The sequence below is a fragment of the Muscardinus avellanarius genome (assembly GCF_963383645.1).
Source record: "Muscardinus avellanarius genome assembly, chromosome: 2".
Taxonomy (NCBI): domain Eukaryota; kingdom Metazoa; phylum Chordata; class Mammalia; order Rodentia; family Gliridae; genus Muscardinus; species Muscardinus avellanarius.
In genome coordinates, this window is record NC_137787.1 from 131,819,420 (window position 1) to 131,833,048 (window position 13,629).

Consider the following 13,629-nt stretch of genomic DNA (forward strand, 5'->3'; position numbering starts at 1 on the left):
GTGGGGAGCCATTAAGGTCTTCCCCTTATCTTTACTAAAAGAATACTTCTGACTGCCCTTCTGCCCAGAGTCAACAAGGTTTGGGGTCATGGAGGTTTCAAAGTAATTAAGACTCTCAGAACTAATGATGCTATTGTTCTGTCTGAGCTAAGATTAGGTTTGTGTTGTTTGTGTTGCACCAGAGTATTGTTTGACCTGCCTCGTGTTATGTACTTTGGACTTGTCTTGCTTGTATTCTGGGGTAACCTGAACCTAGAAACTGTATAAAAAACCACAAAAGAATAAACCCGGTTGTTGGCCAGTAGAGATATTGCCCCGGGAGTGGACTGGCGATCCTTCCATGCTTGAATTAAAATTCTTTGAATTAAATTATTAGAATTGAATTCTTTCATCCTCACTCCTCTCTTTGGAACCCATACTTTTGCCAGCTGGCTCCGGCACCTGACCTTTATTTTTAGTAGAATTTGACCACTAACCTCTTTTCTAGGGGCATTTCTAGGATTTGTCATGGTCAGGAATCACTCCATCTTATAATCAGACACTTAGTTTACAACCTCCTGGCTGGCCAATCTGTTCCCTCTGTCCTCATTCTTGACCCCCCTTGATGCTCCAGTGCTTTAGTTGCTCCTGTCCATCAGTCTCGGTTGGTTTGTGTTTCTCTACTTTTGTTATATCTCTTGACCTTGAACATGTTCCCTCCACCTAGATGACATTCCTTTGTCACCTAGATGTTCAAATACCCAAGGTAAACATATGGGTAAGCACTATGGTGTAAAGAACCCTGAATTTGAAGTTGGAAGTATTAGGGATAAAATTTCACTTTGACCTTTTACTACCTTGAGGGCTTTTAATAAGGGCAAATTATTAAACTTGTTTGAATCTTAGTTGACTTCTCTGTAAATTGGCATAGCTAACCTTTTGCTTTATTTTTGTGTGTTTAGTTTGAAACAATTTTAGAACAAGAATTTGTGAAATTAGTACACAGAGTTCTTGTGGAAGTCAACTAAGATTCAAACAAGTTTAATAATTTGCCCTTATTAAAAGCCCTCAAGGTAGTAAAAGGTCAAAGTGAAATTTTATCCCCAATACTTCCAACTTCAAATTCAGGGTTCTTTACACCATAGTGCTTACCCATATGTTTACCTTGGGTATTTGAACATCTAGGTGACAAAGGAATGTCATCTAGGTGGAGGGAACATGTTCAAGGTCAAGAGATATAACAAAAGTAGAGAAACACAAACCAACCGAGACTGATGGACAGGAGCAACTAAAGCACTGGAGCATCAAGGGGGGTCAAGAATGAGGACAGAGGGAACAGATTGGCCAGCCAGGAGGTTGTAAACTAAGTGTCTGATTTTACTAAGTTGCAGAGGGCCTCACTAAGTAGTTGAGGCTGTCCACAAACGGATCTTCCTGTCTCATCCTCCAGAATTCTGGGATTACAAGCATGCGCCACCTTTTTTTTTGTGGTACTGGGGGTTGAACCCAGGGACCTTCTACCTCTGGTCTACACTCCTAGATCTATTTTGTATTTCATTTGGAAACAGGGTCTCACTATGTTGCTGAGAGCCTCACTAAGTAGCTGAGGCTGGCTTTGAACTTGCAAGATCCTCCTATCCCACTTTCCCAAGTACTGATATTACAAGCATGCGCCACCACACCCGGCTCTGTTTGTTGTTTCAGACACCTCATCTATGATGTTTTGATATAGCAGCTGGAACTAAGACAGTAAGCGTTCCACCACTACAAAGGGACTTTATTGTGCTTTCCCTTGGGAGTCATGATCTTTTCCCAACCTTTGGCAACTACTGTTACTTTTTATGACTATAATTTTGTCATTTTAAAAATGTTTTATAAATGGAATCACATAGGATGCATTTGGGTTGTTTTCTTTTCCCTCAGCATACTGCCTGAGATACAAACAACTTGTGTGTATCAATATTTATTCTGATCTTTTGCTGAACAGTATTCCATTGTATGGATGTACCACAATTTGTTCATATATTCATACATTGAAGGAAATTTAAACTTTTTGTAAATTTTGGCTATTAAATATAAGATGCTATGATTATTTAATGCAGTTTCTGGGTAAACATACTTTTTGCTTTCTCTAGGATAAATCCAGGCATGTAATCTATGGATCATATGTTTTATAATGAAAATAATTGGTTATTAACTAAGTATATATCTTCAAATGACCATGTGAAAATACTGGAACTGTGTAGGGTCAGATTAATTATATTTTCAGCAATCCAGAAGGAAATTTGTACATACAAGAGAAATCAAAGAGAAAATTGCAAATAAGTATTTAAAATGCATAGTTTTGTTTCAATTAAATTTGTTTCTCATACAATTTAAATCATGAAATAGTCTTTGCTTTCCCCTCACAGGTCTTTAAAACATTATCTAGGGGAATATGACAGGTCTTTAAGGTAACAGAACAGTTTTTTTGTCTTTATTGTGATGATAGTTATATAAAGTTTCATTCAGCTACACACATACACACACACACACACACTCACACATACACAATACAAAAATATACAAAAGAGTATATCTGTAACTGGGGAAATCTAAACAAGGCTAAAGGGGCTTATCAATGTTAACTCTGGTTGTGATATTTATTTATTTATTTATTTACTTTTTGTGGTACTGGGGATGAAAACCAGAGGCATTTTACCTCAAAGCTACACCCCCAACCCATTTCTTATATTTTATTTTAAAACAGGGTCTCACTGAGTTGCAAAGGGCCTCACTAAGTAATAGCTGAGGCTGTCCTTCAACTGTGATCCTCCTGTCTCAGCCTCCCAAATGCTGGGATTACAAGCATATGCCACCATGTCCAACAGTGATATTGTATTTTAAATAATGGGAGATTAAACATTAAAGAAAACTGGGTAAAGAGTTTATAAATTTATCTTTATTATTTCTTATAACTGCATGTCAAGTTATAATCAATTTAAAATAAAATGTTTGATTAAAAATTCACATCAAAAAGCTGGGCATGGTGGTTCACGCTTGTAATCCAAGCTGAGACAGTAGGATTGCGGTTTGTGGCCAGCCTCAGCTAGTTAGTAAGTCTCTTTGCAACCCAGTGAGACCCTGTTGCAAAATAAAGAATAAAAAATAGGGCTGGGAGTGTAGCTCGGTGGTAGAATGCTCCTGGGGTTCCATCCCCAGCACCGCATATTTCGTATTTCAACATCATTAAGGCAATATACAATACACCCATAGCAAACATCATATTGAATGGGGGAAAACTGCAAGGATTCCCTTTAAAGTCAGGAAAAGACAATGATGCCATTATCACTGTTAGGGTCCAAGAGTCACCCCTTCCCCAAATAACGAAGAACACACCAAGGATGTAAATCACACGCAGAGTTTATAGTGCTGCAGCTCCAACTGGCAAGCCAGGGTCGAAACTCTTTCACAAACCTAACTGTCCTTAGAGGAACTGTCCGGGTGGCTACCAGGGAGTGCCCTGGCCGAGCCAGCATTCAGCCTCACAAACAGAAAGCAAGTGGTCAGAGTCGACCCTGAACACATTTCAGGCTCTATATTTATAGCCCCTGAAGGGAGTGGTTACACACGTCACGGCCCGCCAAAAGGTAGGATACAGCCAATCTAATAAAAAGGTAAATAAGTACAACCAATAATTTTTTAAAAAGCACACTGCATACTTGAATCATAGCAAATAGATTTAAAGGTCAACCTCTCTACATCACAGCCCGCCAAGGAATGACTATCTCTATGTGCTCGGTTACTATGGTAACCTCTAGCCCAGGCTGTAAAAGCCAGATGTTTGCTTATAGATAAGGTGATGATAGGCTTAGAACTCTTATTTATTTATTTATTTATTTATTTATTTATTTATTTATTTGGTGGTACTGGGGTTCCTGGAAGCCCTTCTATCTCCGGGCTACACTCCCAGACCTATTTTTACATTTTTATTTGGAAACAGGGTCTCCTAAGCCAGCATGCACAGTTGGCTTCGAACCTGCGCGATCCTCCTGTCTCTGTCTCCCAAGCACGGGGATTACAAGTGTGTGCCACCACGCCCGGCTTAGAACTCACTTTTAAGAAAGAAAATAGTTTCATACTTTAAAACACTTTAAAATATTTCAAAAACACTTCAAACTTTAAAAACAACTCTTAACATCAAAACAAGGGTCTTAAAAGACAAGTCTAACCTTAAAACAATTTCTAACAGCAAACCAGGTTCTTAGATCAAAACAACTTTTAACATTAAAGCAAATGGGGCATAAGCAAGCATAAGCAAGCAGTTTACAGAAGCCAGGACTTGAGCAAGCAGTTACAAAAGCAGGAACTTACAAGGTTACTCTAACCTAATTCTATATTAGCAAGCAGGTTTACAGAAGCAGAAACTTGCAGGTCTATTCTAAATATCCTAACATTTTAATTTTATAAGGGGAGGGGGATGTTCCTCACAGCACTCTTACAATCACCACTCCTTTTCAATATAGTCTTTGAAACTCTTGCCACAGGAATAAGACAAGAGAAGGAATTCAAAGGAATTCAAATAGGAAGAGAGGAATTAAAACTATCCTTATTTGCAGATGGTATGATTCTTTATCTAGAAGATCCAATGAACTCAATCAAAAGACTTCTGGAGCTGATTAACCAATTCAACAAAGTTGCAGGATACAAAATTAACCTAAAGAAATCAGTAGCTTTTCTTTATGCCAGCAATGAATCCACAGTGAAAGAAATAAAAAAAAAAACTATTCCATTTACTGTAACCTCTAAACCAATAAAATACCTAGGAATAAACTTAACAAAAGACCTCTACAGAGAAAACTACAAAACATTAAAGAAAGAAATTGAAGAAGACCTTGGAAGATGGAAAGATCTCCCTTGCTCATGGTTAGGCAGAATAAATATCATCAAAATGGCCATTCTGCCAAAAGTGATCTATAGATTCAATGCAATTCCCATTAAAATACCAACAACATTTCTCAAAGACCTGGAAAATCAGTTATGAATTTTGTATGGAGAAAGAAAAGACCCAGAATAGCCAAAGCAATTCTCAACAACAAGAACCAGGCAGGAGGCATCAAAATCCCAGACTTCAAATTATACTATAGAGCAATAGTAGTAAAAACTGTGTGGTATTGTCACAACAATAGTCAGAGTGACCAGTGGAACAGAATAGAAGATACAGAAACAAACCCACACATCTTTAGTCAATTGATCTTTGACAAAGGGGCCAAACCCACATGATGGAGAAAAGACAGCCTTTTCAACAAATGGTGCTAGGAGAACTGGCTATCCATTTGTAGAAAGTTAGATCTGAATCCTTATATCTCACCGTGCACAGAAATCAACTCAAGATGGATCAAAAACTTAGAAATTAGACCAGAGACTGTGAATTTATTAGAGAAAGGCATAGAATCAACACTTCAACATATAGGCACAGGCAGTAACTTTCTCAACAAGACTTCTAAAGCACAGGAAATTAAAGCAAGAATTAACAAGTGGGATTGCATCAAACTAAAACGTTTCTTCTCATTAAAGGAAACTATCAAAAACCTAAAGAGGAAGCCTACAGAATGGGAGAATATCTTTACCAGCCACCACTCTGATAGGGGGCTAATATCCAGAATATACAAAGAGCTCAAAAGACTCTACACTAGCTAAACAACCCAATCAAGAAATGGCCAACTGAACTGAATAGAAACTTCATAAAAGAAGAGATACAAATGGCCAATAGATACAAGAAAAGACGTTCAACATCACTAGCCATCAGAGAGATGCAAATCAAAACTATGCTGAGATTCCATCTAACACCAATCAGAGTGGCAAGCAAAAAGAAATCAAACAACAACAAATTCTGGCGAGGATATGGGGAAAGAGAAACTCTTTTATACTGTTGGTGGGAGTGCAAAGTAGTTCAGCCTCTATGGAGATAAGTGTGGAGATTCCTGAGAAAACTGGAAATAGATCCACCATTTGATCTGGCTATACCCATCCTGGGTATCTTTACAAAGGACTTGAATTCAGAGAACGACATTAACATAGGCATACCCATGTTCATAGCAGCACAGTTTGTAATAGCCAAAATATGGAACCAACCTAGATCTCCATCAACAGATGAGTGGATTGCAAAATTATGGGAAATACACACAATGGAATTCTATTCAGCTATGAAGAAGAATAAATTTTCAGGAAGATAGAAATAACTGGAGAACATTATGTTAAGCAAGATTAGTCAAGCACAGAAAGAGAAGGGACATATGTTTTCTCTAATATGCCCAAACTAGGGAGTAGTGGTAATACCAGAGGGACTCCAGATAATGGAGGGGAAATCTCATCAAAACTAGAATGGAAGGGTAGGAGAGGAAGAAAGATGAGGTTGTTCAATGGAGGAGCTACATCTGAATATGTGTAATAGTATAAATGTAGCATGGTTAACCTGGACACTCTTTATTGGGAGAGGGGAAGGAGAATGGGGGGAAAAGGGCACGAAGCACAATCTAAATGTACACTGTTTTCAATATTTTCCACATCTAAATAAAGAAAATATGGAAAAAATTTCACATCAACCATTTGGCTCTATTTTTGGAGTTTGTCATAAATCTGTAGCCAGTGTATAATCTTTGCATTTTCAGAGTGTAAATGGGTTAGTAAAAAAACTCACTGCCAAAATAAAGGAAAATAAAAAAATCTCATTGCCTACCCTGAAACAGGACTTTTAACAACTACACATTGCTTTTCATGATAAAAAAATATACTGAATAATCTATAACTCAGGACCATCCACATTTCTCTGGCACACTCAGTTTACAAATTCTTGATCACATCTTAAGCAAACTTATCCTACCTCTCCTAGTCTTTAGATGCACACTAAATTAGGACTCTGCTTGATTGGGTTCTGCCCTGACCAATGTGTTTGCTTTGGGGAAATTCTGTCTACTAGCTAATTCTTCATGTTGGAAATGAGGTCAAGTAAACATACAGCCACAGTCCTGAATTATAGCTACAGACACTGGGAGCTGTTTAGTACCTTGCCTGGTTTAAAAGAGCAATCTTTGAAAGACCCAGAATGAAATGACCCAGTTTCTATTCTGTCTTCAAAGAAACTATCTTTTGAATTGCCTCTAACTTCCAGAAACATGCTGGAAATGAGTGTGTAAGGGTGCCAACCCTGTATTGTTCATAAAGAATTTCTCTCTGCGATCTGTCCAGCTGAACCTTGTCATTATAGCTAGAGCCCTGCTCACCATGGTGACCAGGGTTGCTGCTATCCAGTGTTAAGTCAATTGATCTTGAGCATAGAGCCTTTCCGAGAGAGTTTACAAATGGCTCACGCAGTTCCCCCAGGGATGAAGTACATCTTAGCTTCTTGTGGCTCATCTTATCTCCTGGAAAATATATTTGTTTGACTTGCTGGCAATTTATCCACATGTGCATAAAAGGAAGAAAAGGAGTCCAAGGAATGCACAGTTCTTGATCTTCAGGATTGCTTCCCATGTACTCTGTTGCCCTCATACCCAGGTCATTTCCTGAACTCTTCTGCCTCTCACACTGACAACCAACTCTTTCTTTCAGGAACTGTATCATGCTAGGAAGATGGTGAACTTCTGGAGTAAAGAATACTCTGTTGAATAGCATTATTTTTGAGGCTATAATGAATAATTGCTATGAAGTTGATTGGTTTTCTTTGGACTATACTAGTCAGTTTAAAATTTGGCAGGAATTCACTATCATTATAATATAAATCCATACTATAATATATGGAATTATTATAAGTTATAGTGCTATGTTTGTATCATCATATACTATGCAAATATAAAAATGTAAGAATTTATAGGATAAAACTTGCTCTATCATGATCCAGATGTCATAATTTAGGTTTTTGGCTAGCTATGTTCTTGATACTTCTTTGCTCCAATTTTTCCTCTGCAATAAACTATAATATTACATATCTCATAGTTATCTTGATAAAATAACAGGGTGCTTAGTAGAAATGCACTGCTCCTGAGACAGGAAGAAAGAAAATAAAATACTAAAAGTTATTGAAACCATGTACAGTTTTAACAAATATGGACACCCCCCCTAGTATTTGTTAAAATATTTAGATCTGGAGTCCAAAAGTCCCCCTCCCTCCCACCCTCCCTCTTTTCCTCCTTCTTCTTTCTTTTCTTTTTCCCTCTTTTTCTTCCTCATAACTGGGGTTGACCCCAGTGGGACTCTACCATTGAGCTACATACCCAGCCCTTTTTTATTCTTTGAGACAGGGTCTTGCTAAATTGCCCTATCTAGCCATCCTCCTGCTTCAGCCCCCCTAGTAGCTGGGATTAGAGGCATGAACCACCAAGCCTGGCTTAATCATTTTTCAACCTTAGAATAGTTTGAATACACTGGGAGTTCTACCCAAAAGCTTTCCCCTTTGCTTTTCTTCCTTGTAGAGACTGCTTCAAAAAATTGGGGTTAAAAGTATTACATGCTTTTCTAATCTTCCAATTTCTGTTGCATTTTTTAATGCTCATAAGTTCTGGTAATGGGACATATGGCTAAATTTTTTTGGGTGATTTCTGTGAAGGAGTTTCGCTCCCTTAAAAAGGGGAGGGATCACTGGGCATGGTGGCGCATGCTTGAAATCCCCGTGCTTGGGAGGCTGAGACAGGAGGATTGGACAGGTTCAAAGGCAGCCTCAGCTACTTAGTGAGGCTCTCAGCAACTTAGTGAGACCCTGTTTCTAAATAAAATATAAAATAGGTCTGGAAGTATAGCCTGAAGGTAGAAAGCCCCTGGGTTCCACCCCCAGTACCACAAAAAAGGGACGATGGAGGGATGGCAATGCAGGATATCGGCCAAAGAGTATAAAGTGTCATGTAGGCAGGGTTAATAAATTTTGGATATCTATTGTACAGCCTGGTGACTGTAGTTAGTAATAATATATTGTACACTTGAGAGTAGATTTTAAATGTTCCTACTACAGAAAAAATAGGTATGTGATCTGATGGGTATGTTACTTTTGATTTAATTATTACACACTATATACATATATCAAAATGTCACTTTTTAGACTGTAAATATATACTTTTGATCTGTTAGTTATACCTTGATAAATCAGGAAATATAAAAATAAAATAAAAACTAAAAAGAGATATTTAAGGAGCCTTCTCAGATGCTCAACTTTCTTTTTTTATTTAGCTGTGGTAACACATGGAACTTTGGAAATTATCTTATAAGCCATGAGGTGATAATGAACCCAAGGGTAGAAACCATGTGCTGATGGCAAAAGAGATAAGTAATGAAAAAATTCTGGGTGACATAGCCCTGGCCTGAACTACTTGGGACACTTTCCTCAAGTCTGAATTTTCTGAAAATAGCCTCTATTATGAAAGCTACTTTCTTTAGCATTCTGATTATTCAAATCTGAAGACATCCTTATTGTACATAAAGAATTCTACCCAGGTAGATAAGTTCAGGAGCCACCATTTCTGTGCAGTGTGGTTGGTGCTGCTTGGAGTTTTATGGGCACAGGGCCTTGGTCTTTATGAACTATTACTCATCACTTTGATTTATCTCACATGATGTTGCGTTTGGAAAGTTCTCCTAAGCAGAGTAATCACTTTAGTTAACCAGAGTTTCATATAATTATGTATTATTATAGAGATTATTTAATACTGAATTGCAGTTAAATGATTTTGTATTGAATTACAGTTAAATGTCTATAAGAGTTTCAAGTACAGAGGCCTAGTACTACTATAATCTGTTTTTAGGGTCTAACACATGTGTCATCTTATATACAACAGGCACTCACAAACAGTTTTTGAAATAAAAGAAGCTACTTGGTAATAATAAAAGTTTCATTATAGTAAAAAATATCCAGGTACCATATAGCTGATTCCTAGAAAATATTGATATTTTTTCTCATGTGGATTTTCAATAAAATATCTGGAATCTAAACACCTGATAGCAGATATCTATTTTAAATAAAGTCTTAAATTTGTATTTCAAGGCCATTCTTCCTTCATTCCAACTCTTATTCCTTCCACATCTACGTCTGCAATTGAAAGATGAGACTGGATGGATTTAGCATGATAATCCTAAAGCTTCAATGATCCATCACATCATTGAAAGATGCAGTTATATTCAGTAGACTGTGCTTATTAAAGCAAGAAATTATATACAGACATTTTCAGAACATTTCAAAACCACAAAGTTGAACCAACAGGGAACTAGGCTTCTCTTTAACCCTTAGCTGGAAAAAATTCACAGCTCAACCACTCTGCAGGCTGACTGATTTTCAAAAGTTTTTGAATTTAAATTTCATTCATTCATTCATTTGGCAAAAACTTTTGAATGGCCAACTGTGTATTTGCTTTATTTCTGAGTGGTAGGGATATTTTGGTGACCAATATGCTCTGACTTCATAGACCTTTTATATTCTATATTGCTCCTAATGGAGACAATCATATTTAGGGTCATAAGCTGCCTTATAACCTATTGACAAAATCCCAAGAAACATTGAGGTTCACTATTTAAGCCCTGTGAGTAGACGGGGTTCCAGATTCGACTTGTGGCTTGGGTAACACTTGGCAATACATCACTTTAAACAAATCTGATATGTATGAATGATGTCAATTCATTAATTCAGCCATTTGGTCATAGTCTGCATTAACTTTTCTTTTTGTGTCTGAGATCTGAATATTGTTTGAACCATGTCCAGAAGTAATCTCAGAACTCAATAATGTACTACTAATACCCTCCATGGGTAGTTCTACTTGATCTGATCTGATAATACTGAATATATCTATCTATCTATCTATCTATCTATCTATCTATATATATATAGATATGTGTGTATGTGTGTGTGTGTATGTGTGTGTGTATACATATATATTATATTTCATTAAACTAAAAATGACTGTATAATAGCGATGACATTACATCAGTGCTATGCTGATAAAATGAGCAAAACAATTTCTTTGGAATGGTTTAGCAGATTTTCCCACATATTCTTAGAAAACCTATAAATCTTTGGACCTTAATGGCTATTTGTCATTTACAATGTGTCAGACATTGTGCTGAGCTTACTTACACCATCTTCTTTAAGCCTACTAGAAACTGAGGAAATAGGTAATCTTACTGATGATGAACACTGGCTCTAATAGCTTAGATTCTTTGTCAAGGTCACATAAATTATAGGTGGACCAGGGGCCAGATAAAATTCAAATGAGATCTATGGGACTTCTAAATCCATCCCTATTTCTTTCCTTTCCTTTCCTTTTTTTTTTTTTTTAAATTCTACTGGAGATTTAACCTCTAAGCTACACTCTCAGCCCTTTTTATTTTTTACTTTGATTCACGATTTCCTCAGGTTTGCTGAGTTACTAAATTGCTGATACTGCTCTTGTACCTGTGTTTCTCCTGTTTCAGCCTTCCAAGTATTGGGATTACAGGTGTGAGCCTATACTGTGTTTGGCATATACTATGTTTGGCCTATTTCTTTGTACACCAAGCTTTCTTTTAGAATAGCAATAGGCACAGTTAGCTTGATTTTTTTTAAATGCATTAACTCAGCTACGAGAGGGCATATTTTTGTGTAATCATCACATAATTCATGAGACACCCTTAATTTTCTGTTACATATAATTTAATCCATATCTAAAATGAAAATCTAGAATTTTTAACATTTTCAACATTTTAGTGCTTCTAGGTCATGCTCACTTAAAAGAACCGAAGACTCCACCACATTTAGTGGTTATAGAAAGCAATAAACTAAGGATTTTTTCACAATCTTGCTTGTTAAATCTACTATTAAATATACAACTAAGAATGGCAATGGCATTTTTAAGCATTCAGTGTGCATTCAAAATACTGGCAGAAAATTATAGTAGAAGCTCTAATAATAGAAACAACTCCACCAACCTTGGTTTTAATGCATTCTTCTTATTCATATGCCAAGTTCCCTAAAGATTTTCTCTTGAGGTGTTAACAGGAAAATATATCACCAGTAGAGGACTAAATGAAGTCACGAGTCATATAACAAGCAGAACAGACAAGTAACCTTCACTTGGATATTTAAGAAAATACTGGTGGAAAACCTTGATATCAATTTGCAAAAAACTTGAAGACAAGAAAGTACTTAGTGGATAATGACTAATATGTCCTACTTAAAACCAAATCCTTTTTAAGCTAATCTAATATGCTAGATCAAGGAGAAATGATATATGTACTCTATCTTGATTGCAAAAAATGTTTTGATTATACTCATCGATTAACCACCATAGTGATCATGAGCATGTGGATGATTGGATTATAGTAGCTACATAACGTCAAACATCTGAATGAAAATACCAGAGGCTCTATTTCTACAATGTCATATATCTAGATATAAGCACATGCACACATGTACATAGAGAATATATATATTGAATATATACATATATTTATATACATACATAGTTGTGTGTGTGTGTCTAAACTTTTGACCTTTGTCAAAAACTTTTGACCTTTGTATTACAGCAGAATTTTGGCATTGTATGAATTTACAAGTCTTATAAGCCATATATGAATAATATGAATAGTTGTAAGAAGTTTCTCAAAAATTCAAAAAATTAAGACATCAGAATAATTTCTAGACATAAAATATAAAAATAACAGGATAATTCATTCTGAAAACAAACAGTAAGGCAATTTAATTACAGTGTTTGACAACATCTACATAGTACCAAAGCAGCTAAAAAATTTGGTCAGGAAGTCAAAGATTTTAAAAAAATCCATTAACTCCATTGTAATAGTGATAGTTTATAAATTAATTGATTGAATTTTATCAATAACAAAAGCATCTTTAATAAAGAAATTTTTCTAGTGTTTGCGTAAATCTGGTGTGTATAAAATTTGTGAATAAGATAGGAACTATTATTGTTCTTGTGAGGGGAAAGGCTTTATAAATGAATACATTAAGTAAATGAGAAAATAATTATAAGCTGACAAAGAAAACAAGTATTTTGCTAATTAGAAAAACAAAAGAGGAAAACCTATTGTATAGTCTTAGATTTCTCAGGAAAGGTCTCTCTTAAGTAATGGTGTATAAATTGAGATCTGAAGAATGAGAAGGAGCCAGGAATTCAAAAAGGCAAGATGAATTTGGCGAAACAAGGGCATATATTTTGGAGGTGTCAGACTATGATGGAATTCTCAGTACCTGTTAGAATTAGATTCTGAGGAAACATTTGTAATACCCAGTGGTTTATTATTTTCACTTCTTATTAATGAATGAAAGTCATTGATAAAAAGATTTGAATCAAGTAGTAAAACCTATTGATATCTCAAGCTTCAAGTTTTATACATTTAAACATTTGAATGATTTAAAGATTTAAATCCTTAAAGATTACATTCAAGGATTACAGTTTGATGATTGTATACCTAGTGTTTATCAGATAGTTTCCCTGTACATAATGTCTACCCTGACAGTTTTATTTCCAAAATTTGCTTTTATTCTTCATACTTACAGTCTCTCTTAGGAGAGATCCCTATAATCATATTTTTCTTGAACAACCATAGTAGGCTACCATGTTCCAAGAGTCCATTTTCCATAAAGTCAACAGAGAAAGATTTAAAAAGTCATAGATTCTATCATTTTTCTGCTTTAAG